The sequence below is a fragment of the Acinonyx jubatus genome, chromosome A3 (genome assembly GCF_027475565.1).
Source record: "Acinonyx jubatus isolate Ajub_Pintada_27869175 chromosome A3, VMU_Ajub_asm_v1.0, whole genome shotgun sequence".
Classification (NCBI taxonomy): domain Eukaryota; kingdom Metazoa; phylum Chordata; class Mammalia; order Carnivora; family Felidae; genus Acinonyx; species Acinonyx jubatus.
The window spans coordinates 118,654,859-118,682,809 of record NC_069388.1 but is presented as its reverse complement, the minus strand read 5'-3'; the positions used below and the strand labels follow the sequence as shown (position 1 = coordinate 118,682,809).

The 27,951-nt window shown below is 35.6% G+C and overlaps 1 protein-coding gene across 11 annotated transcripts in view; it reads left to right on the top strand.

Annotated features, from left to right (window-relative positions):
• The window catches only part of NCOA1 (nuclear receptor coactivator 1), a 237,848-nt gene that overhangs the window by 51,784 nt on the left and 158,113 nt on the right, over positions 1 to 27,951 (top strand). For 10 of the 11 annotated variants that reach the window (XM_027033311.2, XM_053201163.1, XM_053201160.1 and 7 more), the window contains one exon: positions 3,486 to 3,620. The gene's annotated coding sequence lies outside the window, so the exon portion shown is untranslated. Of the gene's footprint in view, positions 1 to 29; positions 2,802 to 2,876; positions 3,621 to 27,951 lie in introns of those variants that run through there. The other variant, XM_053201162.1, reaches the window with a different exon arrangement.

The following is a 27,951-nucleotide window of genomic DNA, read 5'->3' as shown; positions in this document are numbered from 1 at the left end:
CAACTGTCTTGACTCTTGTGCAACTGTCTTGACTCTTGTGCAGCTGTATTTCATTTTGTCAGCCCATTGAAGCTCTCAGTGAGATTGGGCAGCTTTTATTATCTGAGGCTCCTCACTCTCATATGACTATAACAGTTGATAGATTTTTAGATAGGCTTACAGTAAACTTGAGAGAAAAGATAAAGTGATGTACAAGAGAACTTATATTTATCAATAAAATTACAAATTTGTGAAATCACACTACATAGGTTTCTGTACTGTTTGGTCTGTACAGTTGCTGCTCTTGAACTCTAAATTCCTTTTAAAAACAACACTTAAATTTGTGGAGTCTAATTTCTTACAATCGCGGGCCTAGTTACCCAAACTAGTATATATTCATGTAATGAAATGTCACGGAGCTTTAAAAACAATGCTGAAACAGACCCTAACGTGGAACACCTGTAGGATATGCTGAGTGAAAAAAAAGTAAGGTGTAAAACTGGGAATTTTGTTTAAGAAGATAGGAAGAATAAGACTGTTCTTCAGTTAAGTGTATTTACGTAAAGAATTGCTAGAAGGACATAGAAAAAACTAACAAAAGTGGTGACCAATAGCAATCAAGGGCAATGTGAGCTGCATGTGGGTGACATAGGAATGAGACTATTAAAATATGTGTTCCTTTTACATCATTTTTCAATTTTGATAAAATATTTTGATGTCAGTGTATGCAAAAGATGTAAACTAAAAATAATAAACACACCTGTGGATCTTAAAAGATAATAGGAAAATCTGAAAAATACTTCAGAGATGATAAAATGTTGGCCTATGAAATAAAAATTGTGTATGAGATACCTTTATTTTATGCAAATCAGATTTTATAAATGAAAAGACCACATACAGAACATGGAAAATTGCAAAGAGCAAGGTTTTATGAATTTATGAATCTGGCTCCAGGTGAATAAATATTTAAGAAGGGTGTCTTTCTAGCATGGTTAGAGAGGTTTTGGTTCTTGACTCAGTAGTGGAATGGATGATGCCTTAAAACAGAAAGGAGCAATGTGTATAGGCAACAACCATAACAGAAAGAAAGACACAGTACTCAGAGTAGACTGGGCAACCATTTCTTACTCATGAAATCACTTGGCATGTCCTGGGAAACTGGTAAAATGTATCTTAACTGTTGTTGGGACAAATTGGAGATGAGAATACCAAAGAATATTCTTACCACAAATTAAAACAAATAAGGAAACAACAATTACATTACTGCAACAGATTATAGCCCAGAAGTCAGCCTTATTTTAGAAAAACAAATGAAATATGTGGGAAAAAAACCCCTTATAAACCAAAGGATGGTGAGAATTACTGAATGTTGTCAGGAAAACTTGTTGGCAATTCAGAAAACAGTTTAGAGTCAAATCTCATTTCATACATCTTTTGGAATGAAGTATTGAAACAATTAGCCTATAGACAAGGTAAAAATCAGAGTATTTATCTGCTATCATTGAAGGAGGAGAAATTTCTAAGCAGAGAAATAATAAACAGAGAAGGCAGTGGTAGACAAATCTGGCCACCTAAAAATAAAAACTTTTATATTAAAAACTAGCAATTGAAAAAATGTTCAAAGTAAATGAAAGAAATAGTGTTTTCATAATAATAACAACCTACACAAACAGTTAAGGAAAACATGAAGAAACCGCTTTCCCATCCCGCCTCCCATAGGACCGGAAGAGGAAGTGTACCAAAAGTTTGGAAGGAAAGGCAGTGTGAATAATGGGGGAAGGACCTGATTAACGATATGTAAAAGGCTCACTGGATAGCATTCATTGTTTAAAATTGGAGACTTTAGGGACACCTGGGTGGCTCAGTCAGTTAAGCCTCTGACTTTCTGCTCAGGTCATGATCTTGCAGTCTGAGTTCAAGCCCGTGTCGGGTTCTGTGCTGACAGCTCCAAGCCTGGAGCCTCCTTCGGATTCTGTGTCTCCCTCTCTCTCTGCACCTCTCCCACTCATTCTCTCTCTCTCTCTCTCTCTCTCTCTCTCAAAAATAAATAAACATTAAAGAAAATTAAAGTATATATAAAATTGAAGACTTTAATGTTAATAGCAGGATCAGTCCACATGGTTGTGGGTTTTCTCTCTAGCAGGTGATTATATCGAACCAGCATTAGGAATTTGAGGGTGGTGAAGTGGAAGGAAGAAAGTAACATACTCAGTAGATGGATAGCTTGGGTGACAGTCAAGATTTTGAGACTGGTAATAACACAGTAACTACCTGGAGAAATGAGAGCAGTAGAGCCCATCTAAGGGATCAAGTCTGGACCTAGGTTACGAATGATAGATTGGGATATTGAATGACAAAGAGAAGAGAGTAGGAAGCCAGATGGCTTGAGCTTGAAGGCAGGAATGGGATTGCTTGTGAGTTTGGGTCTGGAAATATCACTGTGGGGAAGGTTGATCCCTACTTTGTTAGCCTTCACTGTAGAGGGCTCTTCTCAAGAGCCAGATTTAGCCCAGAGGTTGAAAGCAGTGTTCACTGATAGGTTGAGGATGTAGAGGTGATTTGTTTCACTATGTAAAAGAGTTTCCATAGGTTCCCTGGGGAAAAGGTTAAAAGGAAGGGCAGTGGTGGGGGAACACATGGGGTGGGTGAGAAAGCACAGAGAAGACTGGGGTGTGAAAATAGGGGAGAGGGTAATTGGCCAGAATGGTTTGTGTTTTGAATAAAGCCCAGGGATTATGGGTGGAAGCCATAGGTAGAATTAACTGGCACAGTTCCTGAATTGACCTGTGATATAGTGATCATCTCTGGACCTAATCCACTGTGTCTTTGTGATCTAAAGGGAATATTAAATTTAGTGAAAAACTTAACCCTGAGTGGTAAAGCCTAAACCAGTTAAGCTTTAAGTAATGAAAGCCAGCAGGTTTCACATTTCTTATGCATCCTCTGATAATCTGCAAAGCCCCCCACCGTTAGGAATTAGCTTTGAGATAAAAATGGGAAGATGTAATACTATCATTAGTTTAGAAAAAATCAAGTTTGTCATGTCCCAGTGACAGTGATCCGGTAAGGAGCCATTGCATTGAGGTATCTTCTGCGAGGAATCCCATTCCCTCCTACTGTTCCACTTTACCTAAAACTGGGTGCTGAAGCCACTGCTGCTGGGGTAACGTCAGCAATTCTGATGAGAGTAAGCTAATAGTTGAGGGTCGCGGTCTCCTCGGAATACTGATGCAAAGCCCAGTTTGCTACATATCTTCATTGGGGATCTGAACCTTTTTAAAGCTAGTAACTAATGATCTCTTATTAATTAATTAATTATTGAGCTTTTAATCTTTAATTTCAATTTTTAAAATCTGTAGTAGGGACAAGGATGAGAATTGGCATTTCTTGAATAAAGCGTCTGTGTAAGAATTTTCGTGTGCTTACAGGGAAACAATGATATGTAATAGAATCTAAATCTGTAATGTTTTCAGTAGACTAAGTGTATCTTCTTTCTTCTACTGTAGATCTGTCCTTATTAGTGGAAATGTAACTGGAACCGACTCTGATGATAAAATCAAGGACCATCAGCAAGATCATGCAGTAGAAAATTTTGGTTCCAAATGAAGACCCCAACATTTAGAATTTCTACTTTTTCTAAGGTATTTGAGGCACAATTTTACTTTAATCTGACTCCTTGGAAGTCATTTTGTAATATTGGTTTCTATATACAGATTTCATAAGTTTAAAAGTTTTTGTGTTAGAATGCTTAGCTTTTATGGAAGAATTCATCCTTCCCTACCCTCTTGCCCCCAAAACAGAAAAGATGCAGATTTAAAAGGGAGATAATCTTTATAATTAGTAAAGGATGTCAATTATAAGGAATATACTGGGTGCAGATTGAGACTGAGTAAACTAGGTTAGATAATAGTTTTAATTTTATTATTTATTAAATTATTATTATTTATTAAAAATGTCAATTTAGTAATTATTTTATGTATGACCCTCTGGGATAGGCAAGATGAATTAAGCATTCTGACAGAGTCTGCTCACATGATACATGAGACCTTAGTGATTGTCCTTTGGTTTGATTTGGAAACCTTTTTGTTCTTGGTCTCCTAAACTTATTATTAAGGGTTTTCTATTCACCAAGAGGTATCACTTTTACATGGACTGTCTCTGTAGGACCTTTGGGATCTGATAGGTCAGTTTCACTTGGACCAGAAAAGGGAGATATGTAATTAAAGAATCAAGTGACACTTCCAAGTCATGGGGTGGATCCCACTTTAAAGACTACAAATGCCAGTTCAAAACAATGAATGGAAATGTAGTGTCAACAAAAAACATAGTGCTATCTATTTTTCTAAAATACATATAAATTCTAAACTGAATACAGTTAGGTATTTATTTAAAAACAAAAAAAAGTTTTTTTCTAATTATGTGTTTCCAAATAGGCAAGAAGTATGGAAAATTATTATTTTAGGGGGCAGGTCAAAGTTGGTGGTTCTCTGTATATATTATAGAGGTTTGTAAATTAATCTTGCTCGAATACAGAGAAAAAGATCTGAGAAAAATGTATCACTTATTACTAGGATTATTAATTTAATTTTGTTCTGTTTTGGAAGAAGAATATGTAAAGCAATAAGTTCTAAAATAATAAGAATCCATGACATTGGAAAATCCTGACTGCGTCAGTTAAAATAAATGACTATCTTCTAAAGGGGCTGGTGTAACTGAACAATGTTTGTCAAAGAAAAGTTACCTTGAATCAAATAGATGAAAAAGAGATTGCTTTGATGAGAAGTTTTAGAACTGTTCTGGCAGCTAGTAGATATCTTGTACTTCTCTAAATTTTTTTGTGTGTCATTTTGAATCAAATAATAATGATGATTAAATATATAATTTGTCTTGTTTCCAGAACATTTCTCTTATTTTTTAACAACATTAGTCGAATGTCCAAGCTTTGCAAAGAATGATTCTAGATAATGGGGAAGAATATAAATTATTTATAACTTGCTTATAAATGAAGTTGAAGGCATTTTTCACTACAAAGGTTTACTGTTGGGGCTAGAGAAGCTAAATACACTCATTTGAAAACCATTTAAAAACAGTCAGAAGATGAGCACATAAAATCAAATTCTAGAAGTCCTTTCTGAGCAGTATAGTACTATGCTCAGATCTCAAGAGCAGTTAAGATTAGGGAATAGGCAGTTCTGATCAATTGGATTTGCTAATGAATTGGTTGTGGTTGCTAACTATGGTTCTACTTGTGAAAGTGCAACATAGCCAAGTTTATTTGCCTAATTCCTTAAATTAGGATATCTCTAATTCATCAATTTCTTATATCTCCCCACTCATTTATTTCCAAACTTTCACACAATATCCTTTATTAATATTTTTTATTTTCCCCTTTGAAAATGAAGAAAAGTGAAAATTTCACAAACAAAAATTTCACAGAAGTTTTATATAATACATTTCGACAATATTTTTTTGTAAATTTTTTGGGGGGGGGGTGCTTTTGAGTTTGGATCAAAGCAAAATAAAATCAGTACCTGAATTATGGCCCTAGAACATTTATAAGGTTATGTCTTAGATTACAGTTTACATTAAGTTAAAATGGTACCTTTAAAAAATGTTTGGACTCAAACATTTGAAAACAATTGTCAACAAGGTATATTGAGGGAATAGGTGTTCCCTTGCTACATTTCTCTCTGTGGGATGATGGAAAGAGCACAGGCTTGGCTCTTCTCCTTCCATGCCACCCTGGGGAATTGAATTAATATTTCTGCCTTAGAAATACTACGTTTTAGACTTGTGATGAAAAGTGAAATGTGTATAAATTTTATAAAATAATGCTTCTCAGTGTGAGATTAATGTTGTTGCTAAAGACGGAGAAGACCACACCAGTAAGTATTATTCACAGTTACCCTTCTCATAGCAAAAAACAGGTCAACTCACACTACTAGTGAGAAGCTTGTAAAACCAGTTTCAAAGTTAATGGCAAATATTATGCTTGGAGAGAAAGTAAAATGAGCTTTTGGCAAAAATCCCTTATCAAAGGCATACCATCTGGAAAAGCAATTACTGTCATGTGTGCATGCTAGCAGAATTTTTTGTTTTTCAGTTGGATGAAAGCACTGATGTTCAGAGAACATACCAGCACTTCATAGAGATGTGTTACTGTTTTGTCACTGAGAAATCCATACTGGGGCAGAGGATTTTTGTTGTTATTTTGTTTTGTTGTTGGTGGTGATGGTGGTTGGTGGTCTTTGTTTTAGTTTTAAAGCCAGTGTTGCCTGGAAAAGTTGCATTGGTTCCTGTGATCGAAGCCCAGCAACGTTGGCTGCAGGGAAAGGGTGCACTTAAACTGCGAAGAAAAGAAATTGCACCAGGATATCAGTTCATACCTGCTTTTTTCAAGGAGAATTGGCATTCAGTAATGTAATTTCTGATTGTGATTTAGTATCAAAGAAAGTAGTAAAAATTGCGGATGTAAGTGATTTTTGACCACCAAAGCCATGACTTTTCAGTGTTTTATGAAGAAATGGCCAATAAGTATAGGATACTGCTTTTCCACAGTGATGAATGCTGGTGCTGTAGTGTGACAGGGCTTTAAATGTTTAATTTTTTTAGTAAAGTAAGGTAAATATCTCTTTACTACTGATAATGCCATTTCTATGATTTTAGGGGGGCATAGCATAGCAAATACATTAAGTACGTCAAATAGTCACAGCATCATGAATTTTAATGTTAAGGATGAGGTATGAGGATTTCCAAAAGTCTGAATTATGGTACAGAATAATTCAACTTCTAAGAGTTTGACCATTTCCCCATACTTGATGATTTTATCAATTCATCAAAGAAAAAAAAACAGTGAAATTTCATTGTGCATTTTAAAAAACCATACCCAAATTTTGGAATAGAACATGAAAAAATATGCCAGAGCCGGAATGCCAGCAGAGAATAGGTTCGGAAGCTTTTGGTTTTTTTTTTGTTTTTTTCTTTTGTTGTTGTTGTTGTTGTTGCATTTAATGGAATGCTGAAAGTAGACTTCAGTGAGACATAGTGCTATAATTGATAATTTCTGGGTCTGTGTTCAATCATAATATTCAGAGTGTATAACACAGCTGATTTATAATGAAGAATTAGGGATTTTCAGTTTAGTAGAAATATAGAATAAGAAGGAAATGAGTTGAATATGGAAAGCGGCTTATGGTTAAAGATGATTGCAGACCTGGGCACTTGAAATCTCTGCCAAGAAGTTATCAAACATGAACAGGGTGTGGCAGAACAACGAAGGTGCTTAATTGGATGGGCTCTGGCTGGCCAAAGAGGAGACATTTTGAGTATCGTAAGTATAACTGCAGTATACTCAGTCACATCAACTTTAAGTCCATGAGTGCATAATGATAGTTAAAAAAAAAGAAACAAACCCCCAAAACTCATGAGTTTTCTTTGGAGTATGCTAAGGATCCCACTGTACCTGAAAGTAACCATGTAGTTAAGGAGAGGAAGTTTCTTTTCTGGGGATTATTCCGGTTAATAAATGAAGAATGAGTGATCAGTAGAACATCACCATTTTGTCATGAATCCCAGGACCTAAGTAAAGATTATTGGTGGCTGCTAACATCACAGAGAGACAGCCAGACATTAGGTTTCTCTCAGTGAAAGTTCACAACACTACCTATTAAGTATTCTTGCTAAAAAATTGAACTTGAGGGGCTCCTGGGTGGCTCAGTCAGTTAAGCGTCTGACTTCGGCTCAGGTCATGATCTCGCAGTTCACAAGTGTGAGCCCAATGTCAGCCCCGTGCTGACAGCTCGGAGCCTGGAGCCTGCTTCAGATTCTGTGTGTCCCTCTCTCTCTGCCCCTCCCCTGCTTGTGCTGTCTCAAAAATAAATAAATATTTTTTAAAAAAATTGAACTTGAACCTGAATTGCATCAAGCCTCTAGCTCTCATTGCCAGTTACTGGAAACACAGAAAACAGGGAAACAAATGAAATGATACTATGGAGATGCAGCCAGCAAAATCAAGGCTTTGGGGAAGTCCTTGGGACACACAACTTGTTTTTTTTTTCAATGAATAAGTTGTAGGGAACAAAAGAAGAGAAGTGACAAGGAAACCTGAGATTAATAGCAATGATTGGACTTTATTTAGGTCCAGATTTTAATACATAAATATTTATGAAATAATCAGGGAAATTTGAACACTACATATTTAGTATTAAGAAATTATTGTTAATTATTAGGTGTGGTGACAGTATGTAGTTATATTTTAAAAGAGTCATTATCTGGGGCGCCTGGGTGGCTCAGTCAGTTAAGCGTCTGACTTCGGATCAGGTCATGATCTCGCGATCTGTGAGTTCGAGCCCCACATCGGGCTCTGGGCTGACAGCTCAGAGCCTGGAGCCTGCTTCTCATTCTGTGTCTCCCTCTCTCTCTGCCCCTCTCTCACTTGTGTTCTGTCTCTCTCTGTCTACCAAAAATAAATAAATGTAAAAAAAATTTTTAAAAAAGAGTCATTATCTTTTAGAGACACATACTGAAATGATAGTGGATGCAAGGATATGTCTGGGATATGTTTCATTATTATCCAAAGTAGAGGGGAAGCTGTGGGTGGGGATTAAACCAGATTGGCCATGAGTTGATGTGATCATTGTTTAAAGTAGGCACCTGTGGTGTTGGGGGTGGTGGTGGTGGTGTAATTCTTGGTACTATTCTCTAAGCTTTTTTGAACATTTCCATATGAAAAAAGTCCAGAAATTTACATTCTCTTTGTTGGCTTATAGGAGGACAATTGAATTATATGTATTTAGCAACCTGCCGAATTCTTATTTCTGATAATTTCCTGAGTCTGTTGGGTATTCTGTATAGAAAATCATATTGCCTACAAAAGGATAATTTTACTATACAGTGCTTTCTATTTATCAGGCTTTTATTCTAAGCACTTACACATATTAACCCATTTGATCCTTGCAGGAGCTCCAGGGATGCAGACATTAACTTGCCCAGGGTTACTAGCTGGGGTTTGAATCCAGGCATTCTGGCCCCAGAGTCTGTACTTCTTTAGGTTTTTGTATCTCTCCTAGTAACTTTCTCTGCTCTAATCCCTACACCTTTTATTTTTGTCTTAGTCTGCTGGCTAGAAGTTAAATTTTAAATAGGAATTCTCATTTGTAATTTTGATTTTGGAAATTGTCTTTATACTTAGGGGAGCCAGAGTCCAGTTGAATTTACTTCTTTACAAATGTAAGGTACTCATTACTAGTCTAAGAATTCGTGTGTAGCAAGAAACAAAAAGAATAAAAGTGTATTGTAACAGCTTCTAGTGTTTTTTGTTTTGTTTTGTTTTATTTTGAATTTACCTCCTGATCTGCAAGCAGCCTATTCATGGCTCATTTTACTTTCAGTTACTTGTTGATTTTTTGGTCCTGTTTGCTGAATTTCTTTGTGAATCTTAGATAAAAAAATTATTCCTTCCTTTCCCCAGCCCTCACATCTGTTATATAATTACTTCCCACCTGACTTTACATAGGTTGCATGAGACAAAATAAGACAAAGTATGTAGTATGTGGTTTAGCACATAATATATATCTAGTAAAAATATGCCTTTTGGCTTAAGAGATAACTACTTCATAATGTTTTTTAAAAAATAGTTCTTTTTCTTTAATTAATTTTTAAAATGGGGAAGGGTGGGTATATACGGCTTAGTTACATTAAGAATTCCTAAGCCTGGGACAGGTGGCAAAAACTGTTGATAATATGTTATGGTGGTTTAATGAATAATCTCTGTGTTCTCTGTAAAGAGCTTTTTTATAATTTTCTCTGAGTTTGAGAAAGGTTACTGGGAGAGCTGGTTGTTAAAAGAATACTTGCCTGTTAGGGGGTGAGGTGGGAACAATTTAGGGGGAAATGTGACTTGTTCCAACTACATGGGTTTTAAGATAGCTAAGCTTCATGAAAGGAGGCATATAGCCTCTAGTAAGAAGGAAAATTTTGGTTTCACCCTCAAGAGAAAGATGAATCACAATTACAGCCTTTCCCTAAAGGTTATGAAAGGTAGCCATTTGAAGGCATGGGCTAGTTAAAAGTTGTACTATTTTTCTGTACTTCACCACACTCCTCCCTCTGACTCAGGTACACCTGTGATTTTATATAGCAATAAACTGAAGCAACCTAACATATCTTAAATTGTATTTTTGAAAATGATGGGGCACTTGGGTAGGGCTCAGTCAGTTGAGTGTCTGATTCTTGACTTTAGCTCAGGTCACGATCCCAGGGATGTGGGATTGAGCCCCGTGTTGGGCTCTGCGCTAACCATGGAGCCTGCTTAAGATTCTCTCTCTCTTTTCCTCTGCCTCTCTGCCACCTTGCACATGGGCTTTCCCCCTCTCCGTCTCTCTGTCTCTCTGTCTCTCTCAAATAAAAAAAAGAAAAGAAAGTTGACATTAAGCTATTTGGAAACTAAAGATGCTAGTAGAGGCACAGGAGTTCCATTTTTTCAAATGACAGCCATAATCATTGAGTGGCATAGCTATTAAAATTGAATAATCAGTCGCTTGACAATTAAAGAGGAGGCTTTGTTGTTATGGGCTATAGTTTATTGGTTAGAGATAAAATATATTTTTTGAAGAATAAAATAAATGTGTATGACAGAAACTCACTTTCTTATCTGATCATGAAAGCTTTGAGTAGAAAGATGAAATACTTTCCAAATGACACATGGATACTTTGGAAACCAAAAGGTGCTCTGCAGGATTAAGCATAGCTGAGAGGTACTCAATTTAATATCTGTTATCAGTTAGTTGGTAAAGGTGTTTATTGTTCTGAACATGACCTTAGATGAGAAGGCATAGCTAGTGTCAGAGTATGGGATTAGTGAATCTAAGAGAAAAGAGAGCTGATATGAGGAAAACAAAAAAATAATAATAAATATTTAATGTTCACTTTGTGCCAGGCACTATGATAGACATTTTATATGCATTTTAAGATTTTGTCCAAATAACTCTGTGACATGTAAACTATTATTGCATCTATTTTATGTATAAGAAACTGAGTCTTAATAAGGCTTACTTTTGTTTGTTTGTTTTATTTAAGTAGGCTTTAGACCCAGTGTGGGGCTTGAACTCAACCATCCTAAGATCAAGAATCGCATGCTCTACCGACTGAGCCAGCCACACATCCTAATAAGGCTTACGTTGAAGTTAACTCACAGTAGAGTCAGGATTCATCCATCTCTTTCTCTTGGGGTGAAACAAAGTTTGACTTCAGAAACTAATTTTTAATCAGAATTAGAAAACAAAGGAATCATTCTAGTTCAAACACACTGCAAAAGCATAGATTTGGCAAAGCCAGTGATATACGGATTTTGCTAGTTCAGTGTAAATTTCCGATATGCTAGGGCTCCTGAGTTATTGTAATCACAGATACATTAGTTAGAGATTCTCATGCAAGAAAGGTCATAGTTCTAACATACTACTTAATAGTCAAATCACATTTTACTATTTTAGAGAAGAAGGAGGGATGCATTATTTTTGAAAACGGTGTTTGATATGGAGAACTTACCAGTATTTTATCACTTTAGTTTCAATTAAAAATGAACATGGAAGGGCGCCTGGGTGGCTTAGTCAGTTAAGCATCTGACTCTTGATTTCAGCTCAGGTCTTGATCGTGGGGTTGAGAATTCAGGCCCTATGTTGGGCTGCATGCTGGGCATGAAGCCTACTTAAAAAAAAAAAGAACATGGAAATGAATTTAAATAGTCATTGAAATTTTCAAGAACTTTTGGACATTCCTTGAGATTAGATATTACTTACGTTGTTAAGAAACCCTCTGCCTGTTACAGGTCTAGCAGTGTAAACATAAAGTTAGGTTAGGTGCAAAATTGGGAATCTCTGTCCTTACTCTTAATATCATATGGATATATTTAACGCTAATTAAAAGTGAAAGACTGACTATAGTATAAAACGTGCATTTGCTTTTATAATGGGCCTTATTTAGTCATTTCTAAAGCTTTTATTTAAATTGAGATTAAGTATATACTTTTCCAGTTGACCATGCAATGGTGAAAAAAACAACATAAGTTTTGGGTTAAGCCACAAAAGAAAACCTCAGTAAATTCTAGAAAAGTTGAAACTTTTTGTGTCCATTTTCTCCCTACAACAGAAGTTTAAAATGCACTACTCCAACCACTTGGAAAAATCAAACAAAAACGGTTCTTAAATAATAGAAGATCAAATATAAATAACAAATTATTAAGTAACTGAAATGAGACTCAGGCTAAGACTAATACTGCTCTTAGAAGTAAATTGATTAAGGGAGGCTTAGTTGGTTAAGCGTCCAACTTGAGCTTAGATCATGATCTTGCAGTTTGTGATTTTGAGCCCTGCATTAGGCTCTGTGCTGACAACTCAGCCCTTGGAGCCTACTTTGGATTCTGCGTCTCCCTGTCTCTCTGCCCCTGCCCTGCTCGCGCTCTCTCTCTCTCAAAAATAAATAAACATTAAAAAAAAAAAGTAAATTGATTAAAAAAAAAATGAACTCAACCTCAGAATTTAGTGTAACAAATAAATAAAGTCAAAATAAATGCTTCAGAGAAAGGAAGGATATAAATAGGATAAAAGCAGAAGCTGATGGATTAAAAAACAGATACTAAGGGTATGCCAGGGTGGCTCAGTCAGTTAAGCATCCAAGTCTCAGTTTTGGCTCAGGTCATGATCTCACGGTTAGTGGGTTTGAGCCCCATGTCGGGCTCTGCGCTGTGGAGCCTGCTTGGGATCCTCTCTCTCTCTCTCTCTCTCTCTCTCTCTCTCTCTCTCTCTCTCTCTCTCCCTCCCCCGCCCCTCCCCTGCTCTTGCTCTCTCTCTCAAAACAAACAAACAAACAACAAACTTAAAAAACAACAACAACCAGGAACTGTGGAATTGAAAAATCTAAGAGCTATTTCTTAAGATTAAAAAACAAATAAATCTCATTTTATCAAGGAAAAAGATAGAAAACCAAAGTATGAAAGAATAATGGGAATATATATAGAGAGAGAAAAGAGATTTTTTAAATTGTGAGACAGCTTTATTTAACTCTAAGCCAGCTGATTTGAAATCTCTCTGAAATGAATTGTTAAACACTCAAACTGCGTTAAGAAGAAAATCTGGGTAAACCAAGGATTATGGAAGAAAGTTTAAGGAATTTTTTCCCAAAATTGATTCTGGGGCCAGATCATTTTGCCAGTGAGTTTTTTCTAACTTTCAAGGAACATGTAATTCCTATGGTGAGAAACTGTTCTAGAGATTATAAAAAGATGGAAATATGCCCAACTAATGTTATGAAATCAGTATGACTATCTTAACAATGGTTACTTCATGAGAATGAGGATTCTTTTGGGGAGTTACTGTTTTAGTTTTTCTGTAAGCACAGATTTTTATTGAAATTAAGATAATTGAGAAAAAAACAACCCAGAAACTAAAAACTTAGACAAAGATGTCTTTGTATCTATAAATATATTTGCTGTTACTAGTGCTGTTTATTCCTTTGTGTGGATCCAAGTTTTGACCTGATATTCTTTTCCTTTTGCCTAGAGAGCATTGCATGTCTTGTAATGGATTTTTCTCAGCCTTTGTCTAAAAACCCACATTCATTTTGAAATACATTTTAACTGGATATAGAATTTTAGGTTGTCAGTGTCTTTCTTCCAGTACTTAGGACTAGAACTCCATCGACTTCTCATTGGTATAGGTTCTGATCAGAAGTTTTTGTTTTTCTGTACATAACAGGTCTTTTTTTACACTTCTGGCACCTATTTACATTTTTTCTTAATCACTGGTTTTCAACAATTTTCAACAATTCAAATATCTATATTTATAGTTAGTTATAGTTATAGTTATAGTTATAGTTATAGTTATATATTTCTTTTGAGAGAGAGAGAGACCTGGCTTACAGGCAAGGGGCAGAGGGGGAGAGAATCTTCAGCAGGCTCTACACCCAGTCAGAGCCTGACATGGGGCTCAGTCTCATGACTGTGAGATCATGACCTGAGCTGAAATCAGGAGTCAGACGCTTAACCAATTGAGCAACAACCCAGGTGCCCCTGATTATGATATTTCTACATATGGTTTGCTTTGTTTTTCCTTCTTGGATTTTGTTGAGCCTCATGGATCTGTGGGTTTATGGTTTGAAAAATATCCATTATTTCTCCAAAGATTTTTTTTTTCTGTCATGTTTTTCCCTCTAGAGTTTTGGACCCCAATTCCATGTATATCAGATTGTTTGGTATATTGCTTCAAATCATTGGTGTTCTCTTTCTGTTTTTACTTTTGTTCTTTTTTTTTTTTTTTTTTTTTTTGTATTTTTCCTCTTTGTACTTCATTCAGGATATTTTTCTATTGCTGTGTTTTCAAATTAAGTGTTAATCTGCTGTCAGTCCCACCCAGTGTATTTTTCATTTCAGATACTCTATTTTTCATTTCTAGAAGTTCCATTTTGGCCTTAAAAAAATCTTACACTTATCCCTCAACACTTCCCATGTGTTTCTGTACCTTCTTGAGCATATTGAGCATATTTATAGTAGCTCTTTTAACATCTTTGTCTGCCAAGTTCTGTGTCTCTGTCAGTTCTGCATCTGTTTCTATTGATTTGTTATTCTCCTGGTTATAGGTCATATTTCCCTTTTAATTTATATGCCTGGTAAATTTTCACTGGATGTCAGACATTGTGAGTTTCATGTTGTTGGGTGCTGGATTTTGTTGTATTCCTTTCAATGATGTTAGTCTAAGTTTTGGCATGAAGTTAAATTTTTTTGAAATCACTTTGATGCTTTTTTGAGATGTGCTTTGTTTTGAGGAAGCTTCGTTAGGGTGAGTCTAGAACAGCCTATTTTCCTAGAGCTAATTTAGAGTTGATAACTTCTGAGAACTTAATGTCTCATGTATTATGAAGTCTTTTCACTCTACTTGATGGGAAAACAAACTATTCCTAGTATGAGTTTTAGGAATTCTTTGGCCTATTTATTTTTCAGTGGTCCTTCTATCAACCTTAGGTAGTTTCTTCTCATACATAACAGATCACTACCTGCCAAAGCCTTGAAGGGCAGATCTCCAGAGCTCTGTTTCTGGGCACAGTTCCCTTTTCTCTGGTATGCTTTTCCACACATTATGGCCGCCTTGGCCTCCCTGAACATCAGTCTCTGTCTCCTCAACCCTCTGAGATTTCCAGGCTCATTGAAGCCCTCACTGTCTATATTGCATCCTAGAAACTGCTTCAAGGGTGTGGGGTGGGGCAGTTGTAGGGCTCACCTCATCTCCCTTCCTCACCCCTCCATTTTCTCAGTGACCCACTCCTGCTTTGACTGTTGTCTAATACCTGAAAACTGTTGTTTTATTAATCTGTCTTACCCATTTTTCTGGTTGTATAAGGCAGGAGGATTAATTGGATTCCTCTTACTCCATCACAGCTGTTTGTGGAAATACTTGATGGATTATCTTTTCCTTCTTTTCTGTGGGTTAAGATGTAGGCCTATGTAAAAGAAACCAAGAAACCAGTTGCCTTAGTCTCAGTGTCTCAGGTGTTAGACTTACCTGTAACTGAGGCAGAAAGAGTCCCTAGTTGCTTGTCCAAACCTTTTGATAGTAATAAACAGGCAATTTTGCCTGGTGCGTCCCTTCTCATTTTCACTCTCTGGAATCTATTGCAGTGGTAGGGTGGTTGATCAAGGATTATGGTACTCTGAAATCTTGTTCAGATACCAGTAAGTTTTTAACACTCTTACTTTAAGCTCAATTAAGACCCATTTCTATTTACTTTTCCTCAGGCTATTACTCACCTTTAATTTTATCAGATGTTTTGGTTGTTACTAGCTAGCTATCTAACTGGTTGTCCTTTTTCACCTGGGTTATATTTACTTCATTCATCATGTATTTTTCTGCATCACAGTAACTTTTAGGATCTTGGAAGAGTTTGATCTTTATGCATTATATCTTCAGTTTTGTTCCTGCTTTCTGTTCTTTCTTTCTCTACTCAGAAATGGACAAGTGAATAAATAACTGAATATAGACAAAACATTCACACATACATATGCACAGTGCATTTTCTCCATTCTGAGATTTTTTTTTTTTAATTTTTTAACGTTTATTCATTTTTGAGAGACAGAGTATGAGCAGGGGAGGGGCAGAGAGAGAGGGAGACACAGAATCGGAAGCAGGCTCCAGGCTCTGAGCTGTCAGCACAGAGCCCAATGCGGGGCCCAAACCCATGAACCATGAGATCACGACCTAAGCTGAAACCGAAGTAGGACGCTCAACCTTCTGAGCCATCCAAGTGCCTCTTCATTCTGAGATTGTTAATTGTGGTATGTACTATTGATTTAATATATCCTCAAGAAAAAAGAAACATTAAATTTATTTTAAAAATTCTTAGAAATTAACTGACAGAAGCATACATTTATCCAAATAATTTCTCTACCATCTTCTTTGGAATCGTGAAATCAAATCTGATCCTTTTTCACATTCTCACCTGTGCTTGCTTTTTTTCTTTATATTTTATGATGATATAGTCTTGAGTCATATGGGAAATGTTTGGATTTAACTGATTTTCTTTTTTGGCTAAACTCATAGTTTCGGTTTTTCTACAGATAAACTGTGAATTAAATAACTTCCTTTTTTCTTTTTTTTAAATAACTTCCTTTTTGAGACACCTGGAAACTTTTGACAAATTCATACCCAGTGGTTGGGTGTTAGTACCTTGTAAAAATGTAAATTGGCTGCACCACTGTCTCTCTTCCAACTCAGATAACTCTGTGATCTATTTTGAGAGGTTGGGCAATTTCTCCTGGCTTTAATTGTCCTTGCTTGTCCTGCAACAGACAACTTTTCCACCACAATAGCTTTTTATTTCAAAGATTCATCATAGTTCAATCTTTCTGAAAATACTCTCAAGCAACAGGTAGGCTTTTAGATTTACCTTAAAGTTGAACTGTGTATGAGTTAACCTGTGCAGTTAACTTAGCTGTGGTCATAGTTGGTTAAATAGCTTCTCAGGAAAGGTATTTCCCATAGATTTACACATGGGTAAGCAGTGACAAACATCACAACTTACCCTTTTCCTTGGCTAGGGGGAGGTGTTTGGACATTAATTCTGATACTTCTGATTTCAGAAACCTAAAAATATTATTTTAAGAAAAATAAATATCTTCAGTATTGAAAAAATATGATTTAGGAAATGAATATACCATGAGCAAGCATAAAGTCTGTCAGGTGGTTGAATTATTTAATAAGTTTTGAGATGATCAAATAGCAGCCACAAAAATTGGTGTGGAAGCTGTCTGTATGCAAATGTATGGTAACGTTTTAAAATTGAAAAGCTAATAAAACTGTGCAAAGAATAGTAAGAAGACTAAAAATTTTACCATAAAAAATTTTAAGCACATCTATATAAACTAATACAAAGCCAAAAATAAAAATAATAACAAAATGGAAAATATTTACAAATATGACCTTAAATATTATCTAACATTACTATGAATATTTAAAAATATTTACAGTACAAAGATCCAGTATGTACATTGATAAAGTCATGCCCATTAGATCATAAGGGGGCATAGAGTAAACAAACATAAGAAAAAGAGTCCAGCTTCCTGGGAATTAAAACAACAGTGAATAACGTTTTCATACTCATTGAATAAGTAAACTATCTTTACTTATATTATGGGAATCCAGTACTTATGCATTGCTTTTGGAATTGGTACAGTTCATTTAGAGAGTAGTATGGTAGTATATATAGTAAAAATCATAAACGTTATCTGTGATCATTGATTTAGTAATTCTACTCTTGGGAATTAACCCTGAGTAAATAATTCAGAGCTATATTCACAGTAATATTACTTATAATAATAAAACTGAGGACAACCTAGTTGGCCAACAGTGGGAAGTTTGATGTATTATGCTCAGTTAATATCCAAATATTTCATATCCACTATGTGTAAGTGTAAGCATGGTGACAGTAGGGACTGTATCACTTTTGTTCTCTGCTGTAACACCATTGCCTAGAATAGCTTTTCACATACACATGCAGAACCTGTTTTTAAGTACCTTAGTGAGGAAGAGAGGGGAACAAATTGGCCGATGAAGAATTTTTTGTAGACGTTTGAACTGGAGTATGGAAATTAAGTAAATATGGATTTCTGTTGGGAGCCAGGAATTGTAAAAGGCACTCGAGAAGGAGGGCCACTCTGAGGAAAGGCCTGGTAGTAGCGGTTGACTGGAGGATAAGGTAGGAGCTGGGGCACAGGTTAAGGCAGTGTTCTGTGTGGACTTATATGGAAAGAAGCTAACTGGGTGAGACTTTATTCTGTGGTATGGGAAGTCACTGATGATTTTTCAACAGAGATTGATGTTGGGGCGCCTGCGTGGCTCAGTTGGTTAAGCGTCTGACTCTTGATTTCAGCTCAGGTCATGATCTCATGGTTTGTGAGATTGAGCCCCCAGTGGGGCTGACAGAGTGGAGCCTGCTTGGGATTCTCTGTCTCTCCGTCTGTCTCTGCCCTTTCCCTGCTCACGTGTGCATGTGTGTGCGCACGCGCTCTCTCTCTCTCAAATAAATACATAAAAATAAAAAAGTTGACATTGGAAGAGTTACTTAATTCGAGTTCAATCTGGCATTTGTATACAGAACAGATTCAGGCAGGGAGATCAGTTTAAATTCTGTTGGAAATGGAGTGGAACTTCATGCAAGAAGTCCACTTACAGTAATTGTAAAACTATTTTGTTTTCCATCTTGACCTGTGGATGGGGATGATTGTCCCTTTGTGCTAATGTTATTTTTATTAATTTTAAGAGTTAAATTTGGTTATGTAAAAGGACAGTGCTGTTAGGAGAATAAATAAAAATTTAAATATATAGGAAAAATTTTACCGAAATCTTATGCTTACAATGATTCACAAAAATGCTCAGGGTCAAGATAAAATTGTTTTAGGAAGTCTCTATTGAACTATGCCACATGGATATGGAATTCTTTCAGCTTTACTTTCATTTTTGTAAATCTCTCCTTTACTAAAGATAGAGGAAAACTATGTCAAACTGTCGTTTGTTTTGTCAAAAGTATTGTTAGACTTTCTTTAAAATTATAATCTTGTAGCGAAGGATCAGACGTTTAAAAATTATGAATTGAAGGCCTGGTTTGCTCTCTAGGGCTTTATGAAAAAGAAGGGTTTCCACACCCATCTAGTTTTTAACATGTTAGTGACACTTGGGTAGTGAAAGTTGACATGCATGAAGCAGTTCATTGTGCTGAATTAGGGTCACGAGGTTTATTTGGAATAAACTAAGACGAGATTTTTAAAGAAAAACCAGTGTGTTGCCAATAGTGGTACAAAACTAAATCTGCATTGTTTACAAAATAGAGAAACATCATAAATTATCTGTAGATAAACGTGTGCAGATTCTTTAAAAAAAATAGCAAGCATTTTATGAAGTAATTGGCCAGTATTTTTGAGCATTAATGTTTAACATTCAGAATTAAAATTTAAAGGAAAGCTTTATATGACAAAATGATGAATTTTTAATTGAATTGACAATTCAGTTGAATTAGGCACTACCCAAGTGCCTAATACCCAGGGTAAGAGGTTGAGTTGGAAAAGGGCTTTGCTGAGTAGGTGATATTTTACCCAAATCTTAAGATTATTTGAGTATGTACTGTCTACTCTGCATGCCAGATATTGGGTGTGTGTGTGTGTAATATATAGTTCGTTCTTTAATGGACTAACAATTGTTTATAAACTGTAACAAATACTGAGATATGGGTAATAATAATGTGCCATGGGAACATAGAGATTGACTTGGAAAAGGGACAGGAGGAGAGGAGAGTTAGAGCTTTGCAGAGAAGGTGACATGAGCTGGGAATTGAATGGTGGGTAGACCCACACACCCTGGAGAAGAGCGAAAGGTATGTTCTTAGATGTAGGGAGTGCAGCATGAAGGGATGTATAACAATTTTCTTTCCTTCTTCTCACTAAATATAAATAAGCATTTTGATCCTTTAATTGGTGGCTATAGAAAAAAGCTTTGTTGTTATATCAAATCATTTCTCATAGAATTCATTTAAGATACCTTAACCTATTAAAGTAAAAATTGTCTAGACTGCAAAGAGTTATGGGACGCTGGAAATGTTCTAAATCTTGATTGTGGTAGTGACATGGGTGTTTTCTTTTGTTAAAATTAATTCCCACTTAAATTAGTCGTGTTTTATTGCATATAAATTTTATCTAAGTGATGTTGATTTGAAAATTGTCTGTGAAATCACATTTTCCCCCCAAATTTATAGCTGGTATATAGATACTGGCTTTCTAAAGAAAAGACTTTCAACTCTCCATTGTCAAACTGAATGTCCCAACAAAAGGACAAGCATATAGCATTTAGCAGAATGAAAGTCCATGCTTTCATGGCACTTACATTTTAGTGGAGGAAGAAGACAGATAATAAAGAAAAAAAACTCATAGTTAATTTCAGGCGATTAAGTGGTATGACAGAAGTTAAAGAAGAGAGTGGTAGGGAAGAGTTGGCATTTTAGGTAGGGGGAGCCAAGTGAAGCCAGAATGAGAAATTAGCCATAGTTTCAAGCTTGTTGATTGTGTTCTTTAAATATGACAGACACTGAACTCACTTAAGATTAGAATGAAGACTGGATACCTGTGGAAATTGCATATGTAATTATATGTATGTAATTGATTATGCAATTGTAAGGTAGAATATAAATGTTGAAACTTAAACAAAATGAAATAAATTGAGATGTGGGAGTTATGAGTATACTTTTCTCAATTTTTGTAGCAGAAATTCAGTAAATACTATCTAAAATTGAAATGTGAGTTAAAAAGCACACGCAATATTGGCTGATAATTTTTTTTTCTTAACGTAAAGGAATCCTGACCTCCATGTTTTCTGATGAGAAATCTGCCGTCATTCTAACTCGTGTTCCTCCATATGCAAATGTACTGTTTCTCTCTGGCCACTTGCAAGATTTTTTCTTTGTGTTTAGTTTTCAGAAAGTTTTTATGTGTCTGTGTCTGGATGTCTTTAGGTTCAACCTGTTTATAGTTGGCTAATAAGCTTCCTGGATTTGTTAGTTACAATTTTCACCACATTTGAGAAATTGTCAGCCATTATTTCTTCAAGTAATTTTGCAGTGCACACTCTTTCTCCTCTCCTTCTGGGACTTTGATGACATGAATGTTAGAACTTATGTAGTTGTTCCATAGGTCTCTGATGCTTCATTAATTTTTGTCAACCTATTATCCTTCTATTATTTAGACCAGATACTTTCTTTTTAAAAAAAAATTTTTTTTAACGTTTATTTATTTTTGAGACAGAGAGAGACAGAGCGTGAATGGGGGAGGGTCAGAGAGAGGGAGGCACAGAATCTGAAACAGGCTCCAGGCTCTGAGCTGTCAGCACAGAGCCCGACGCAGGGCTCGAACTCACGGACCTCGAGATCATGACCTGAGCTGAAGTCGGCCACTTAACCGGCTGAGCCACCCAGGCGCCCCGAGACCAGATACTTTGTATCAATTGATCTTTAAGTCCACTGATTCTTTCTTCTGTTTTTCTGCTCTCAGTTTTGGCTGTTGTATCCTTCAGTTCTAAAATTTCCATTTGGTTCTTCTTTGTATCTTCTCTTTCTTTGCTGAAATTTGCTGTTTTCGCATTTGTTTCAGTACCGTTTGTAATTGCTTGTTCGTTCATTTTACTGATACCTGCTTTAAAATCCCTGTTAGATAATTCATATATCTTTGTCATGTCAGTACTGGTGTCTTGTAATTGTCTTTTCTCATTTAGGTTGAAGTTTTCATATATGGCTTTATTGTTTTTTTTTTTTTCCAGAATGAATTTAATTATTATAAAAACGAATCGGGGAGAATAAGAATAAAGCGGAAATAGAACCAGTCTTAGCTTTATAAATTCAATTTCTTTCTCTCTGAAGTAGAAATTACAATGTCTACTTTGTAGACTTTTTTTTGAAAGACTACATGAGAACATGTAGGTAAAGTATCCAACCCAGTCCCTGGCTTACAACAAACGCTCAGAAAATATTAGTTTTGCTGCCGCCACCGCCCACCGCTGCTGCTGCTGCTCATTCCCCCCCCCCTCCTCCTCCTCCTCCTCCTCCTCTCCCCCACCCCTGCTCTGTTTTGAAATCATTTCTGTCAGCTACATAACACTTTAAGGGAAGAGACCCTTTAAAAGAAGTCTTCACTCCTCCCCTCCCCATCAGTTCTTTAAATTGATTGCTTAATACAAAGATTGGCCTGTTTCTCAATACTGCCTTAGTTTTTTTTGTTGGGGGTAGACCTTTTTGTTGTTGAACTTCTTGTTCTAGGCCCCTAGGAAGTGAGCTTCCTTCTTGTTCTAGGCCCTAGGAAGTTCATCCACTTGCTTCTGTTCCTTAGAGAATCCTCTCTCTCCAATGCCTACTATCCAGGGCATTGGATATCCTTTCTTTCTACCCAGATGACAAATACACTTTCCCTTTTTGCTTTAGGGTTTTACAGCTAAGCATATGAGAAGGGTAGGAGGAAGAGGTAGAGAAGGGATGGTGGTCATGACAAATATACACAGTGGTATGGCAAAGCTTAGGAAATTCCGATAGGTTTTTAAGGCCGTCAGTAGTCCTTGATTCTTGCTGAGTTGGTAATTGGAAGCCTTTTTGAACTAATATATCTTGATTTTTTTTCCTTTTCTCATGAAACCCCTTTTGACCATCATGATGGAAAGATTTCCCCTGAGGAGAATGTGACATTTAAGCTGAATTCTGAAAGGTGAGTTAGAAGTGACTAGGTGGGGGAAGAAGAATGTGCTGGCAGATAGAACCAGCATATCTAAAGGCCTTTAAGTAAGAAAGGACTTATAACATATTGAAGATACTAAAAGATGTCAGTGTGGAAATAAAGAAAAGTTGCCAAGATAATACAGGATGCCCATGTGCCTCGCTTTCCTGTAATATTAACATCTTATTAAAAACCATGGTGTATTTTTCAAAACCAAGAAACCAATATTGGTACATTACTTTTAGCTAAGCTCCAGATTTTATTAATATTGTACCAATTTTTCTGTTTCTAATATCCTTTTTCTTTTCCAGATTAGGACCCCACATTTTATTTAACTCTCATGTTTCTTTAATCTCCTCTGGTTTGTGACAATTTGTTAGATTTTTTCTTCTTTTTGGTAGCATTGACACTTTTGAATAGTACTGGTTAGATATTTTGTAGAATGTCCTTCCATTGGATTTGTCTGATGTTTTTCTCATGGTTAGATTTAGGCTATGGTGTTTTGGAAAGAACAGCACAAGAAGTGAGTCGCCCATTTCTTTACACTGTATCACAGAGTACAATATCAACGTTACTATCACTGGTGAGGTTTATGCACTGGAAACCAGTTTAAAACATATTACCATATGACTCAATTGTCACCTTCTGGGTATTTATCTTAGAGGAAAAAAACTTAATCTGACATACAAATCTGTACACAGATGCTTACAGCAGCTTAATTCATAATCAGTAAACACTGGAAACAGACTGAATGTTTTCCTGTTGGGTGAAAAGATAAAAAATGTGGTATATCCATACAGTGGGTTACTACCCACCAATAAAAAGAAATAAATTAATGATACATGTAACAACTTGGATGAATCTCTGAGACATTGTGCTAGGTGGAAAAAAGCCAGTCTCAAAAGATTACATACTATGTGGTTCCATTTATATGGCATTCTCTTACATGACAAAAAGACAAAGTCATTCTGATTAGACCAGTTAGGGTTTAGGTGTTGTAGGAAGGCGTGGGGGTGGGGAGGGGCACGGAAATGGGGCTCTCTGTCTTCTGCTTGTGTCGGTGGTTGTGTGGTTCTATATGTATACTAAAATTCAGAGACCTGTACACACAAAAAAAATTACTGTGTGACAATTTACAAAATATAATTTTTAAAAAGTGAAGCTAAAGTTAAAAAAAAAAAAAGACTGCAGAACTAGAGCACAGAGAGCAGTAGCAAAAATGATAGAGGTATGAAGAAGTAGAGAGGAGCCACATCATTTGTTCCTTGTAGGACTTAATGGATTTTAAGCAGAGGAATAACCTGATTGGGTCATTTTTAAGAGAAATTTATGAAATACTTTTAATATTCAATGTGGAGAGTGAATTGATAGACTGAGGATCTAAGAGGCAGAATAGAAAGTAAGGCATTTCTTGCATCTTTCCCACAAATATTTGTAAAGTCCCAGTTCTTGAAGTCTGTTTATGGTGTTAGGATTATTGTGATGATAAGAGTCATTATAACTACAAGCAATCCTTTCTTTCTATACTTTCTGACTTTTTTATATGACCTGTATTTTTGCACATTATACCCTGCTTTCCTTAGGAATAAACAAGACTTAGTAACCAACTAACATGATAATTGCGTAGCTGTGTCTGTCCAGTATTTTGGTTTCAAAAGTGTTGCCATCTTTAGAAAAAACTATTTATGCAGTCTTTGGATTATTTTTATACTTGTTCCTATTTTGTAAAAATGAGTGGAAAATCAGTTAATAGAGATAATTATAAGTAGGCTTATAAACTGAATATTAGTTAAGACCATCATGAAAATTACAAATCTTTGGCTTTAGTCAGATCCTTGTCAGATTAAAGTGTATTAATCCAACAGTGTGTGTTAAGTAAGAGGGCAGAATTTGAAGAAAATATAGAAATGTTGTAATTATATTGTTGATAACTGGTCTGGTGAAATTAAGGCATGTGTTTTTTAACTTTCTAATAGCAACTTATTTTATCTTTTCACACATTTTATCTTTCTTACAAATTTTCAGGAATATATTATATGAAAATATATAAAGAATTTCCTGCAGTAATAGCGTTGCTATTAGAAAATCTCTTATGTTGAAGTGTCTGGGTGGCTGAGTCAGTTAAGAGTCTGACTCTTGACTTTGGCTTAGGTCATGATCTCACAGGTTTGATCCCTGTGTCAGGTTCTGCATTGACAGTGTGGAACCTGCTTGGGATTCTCTCTCTCCCTCTCTGCCCCTCCCCCACTGTCTCTCTCAAAATAAATAAATAAACTTAAAAAAAAAAAAAAAAAAGAAAATCTCCTCTAGAAATAAATAAATAAAAGAAAAAATCTCTTACATCAAACCTCATGAAATTGCCATTTTTGAAGGTAAAAATGGCAGAATATTGGCATTTTCACCTGGTAAACCTAATATTTTTTTCCCAAATTGATGCATTCTTATCTGTAATCTCGTTATTTTTAATATAGAGAAGAATATATGTTGTATAGTTAATTTTCTGGGAGATATTTCTTGGTCCCGTTTCTGGACAGAAGTCAAACTTTTTTGACTGATTTGCAAAGAGATAGCAAAACGGTGAGTTAATGTTCTGTTTTAAAAATAAATTTTATCTACAGAAATTTTTGAAATACTAGCAAGACATATAAAAACTAAAGTCCATCTGGAGCATTCCCACAGCCCTGGTTCTCGCTCATTCTCTTCATAAGTAGCCATTGTTAAACATTTGGTGTCTATCTTTTTCAAATTTTAGTCGATTTATATTTATGTCTGTACATAAATATGTACACATATACGCTGATTTAAATACACACGTATATACACATACATACTTGTAGGGAATATATAGTATTGTGGAATATTTTTCATAAATGGTGTATTTATATAGTTTAGCATTATGATTTTTACATTCTACAACATATTTAGATCTGTGTTTTGTTGTCAGTTTTTTACTTTCTACACTGTTTTTGTATCATGGCTACTTTTATTTGGATCATCAAGGTTTTTACTACAGATTGTTGTATAATTTTTTAAAACTAATAACAATGAAGACAGAATTATTCTTCCATGTGCGTTCCCCTGCACCTACACGAGAGTTCCTTCAAGATAAAGAGAGTGGAATTGCTGAGTCATATGGTGTATGCATTTTTAAAATGTGTTATTTGGAAAATTTCAAACATACGCCAAAGTGGACAAACAGAATAATGAATTCCTGTTCACTTTCAACAATGATCAATCCTTGACCTATCTTGTGTATCTGTACTCTCGCTTACTTTCTCCCCTCTCATATATATTTTTTTAATTTTTATTTTATTCTTGAGAGAGAGAGAGATGGAGTGCAAGCAGGGGAGAAGCAGAGAGAGAGGGAGACAAAGAATGCGAAGCAGATTCCAGGCTCTGAGCTGTCAGCACAGAGCCCGACATGGGGCCCCAGCCCATGAACCATGATATCATGGCCTGAGTCGAAGTCAGACACTTAACCAACTGAGCCACCCAGGTGCCCCGTCCCCTCTCATATTTTTTTTAAATTTAATGTTTATTTATTTTTGAGAGAGAGAAAGAGAGACAGAGCATGAGTAGCAAAGGAACAGAGAGAGCGGAGGGACAGAGAATCCAAAGCAGGCTCCAGGCTCTGAACTGTTAGCACAGAGCCCAACGTGGGGCTCGAACTCCACACCACGAGATCATGACCTGAGCCGAAGTCAGACGCTCAACTGACTGAGCCACCCAGGCACCCCTCCCCTCTCATATTTTGAAGCAAATCTAGGTACCATGTCATTTGATCTGTAAATATTTCGTATATTTCTAGAAAAGATAAGTGGTTTCTCTTTTTTAGAAAAAAATAATCACAACACCATTATCATATTTTAGAATGATAGTTCTTTGACATTATTAAATATTCAGTGTTCAAAATTTCAGTTGTTTTAATGTCAATAGCATTTTGGTTTTTTTGTATATTTTTATTATTCGTATATTTTTACTATTTTACTCATTTGAATTGGAATCCTAATAAGGATCACAATGATTGGTTGATATGACATTTCTTAAAAAGTCTCTTTTAAAATAGTTTTCTCCTTTTTCTCCCTCTCCTTCTTTCCCTCTTTCTGTCTCTATTATTCTCTCCTCCCCGACTCCCTTTTCTTTTGCTGTCTCCATTTTTTTTTTCTGTTTTTAAAATTCTTAACAGTATATTGATTGAAGAGATTGGGCTGTTTGTCATGAAAATTTTTTCACACTGTGGCTCTTGTATTGCATGCCATGACATTGTTTAACTTGTTTTTTTGTCCTCTGTATTTCCTATAAATTTTTAGTTGGGCATGGATGCTTGATGAGTTTCAGGTTTGATTTCTTTTTGTCAAGACTATTTTATAGACAGTGTTGTCATCTAATATAAGGAGGCACATGGTAATAACATATGCATTTCTAATTTGGAAGATACTGCCAGATTGTCTTCCAAAACTGTTGTTTCAATATATATCCCCATCATTAGTATTTGAAGCATCACTTCACATACGTGTGAACTATTATCATCAAGATTTATCTATCTTTTCCTTTATGATTTATGTCTACTTTTTAGTTTGAGAAATGTTTCTTTCCTCACAGGCATAAAAATATTCACTTAACACTTTTTTCAATTATAAAAAACATATAACATAAAATGTATACCTTAACTATTTTTAAGTGTGCAGTTCAGTAGTGTTAACTATATTCTTGTTGTGTAGCTGATCTCCAGAACTCTTTAATTTTGCAAAACGAAAACTTTTTTTTAATTTAAATTTCAAGTAGTTAACATTCAGTATAATATTAATTTCAAGTGTACACAACACTGAAATTTTACATCCATTAAACAAATGCCTAGTTCTCCCCTGGCCCCAGCTTTTTTTCTAATAACTTGAGACTTAATTTTCACACTTAGCTATTTTATTTCTGACTTTTCTGACTTTTTAAAAAATCTTTTTGATGGTGGGGGATGTATCTTATTTACTTTTATTTAAATAGTTTGCCATTTGTCCTGGCAGCATTTATTGAATAGACTGTCTTCCTGCTAATAGCACATATATATTCTAACATTCCATATTTACAGGCGCTGTTTCTCCAATTGATATTCTGTTCCATTGATCTAATTTTGTGTTTATATACCATTACCACCTACTTCCAATTACTGTATTGTTAAAATAGTTTTTGATGCC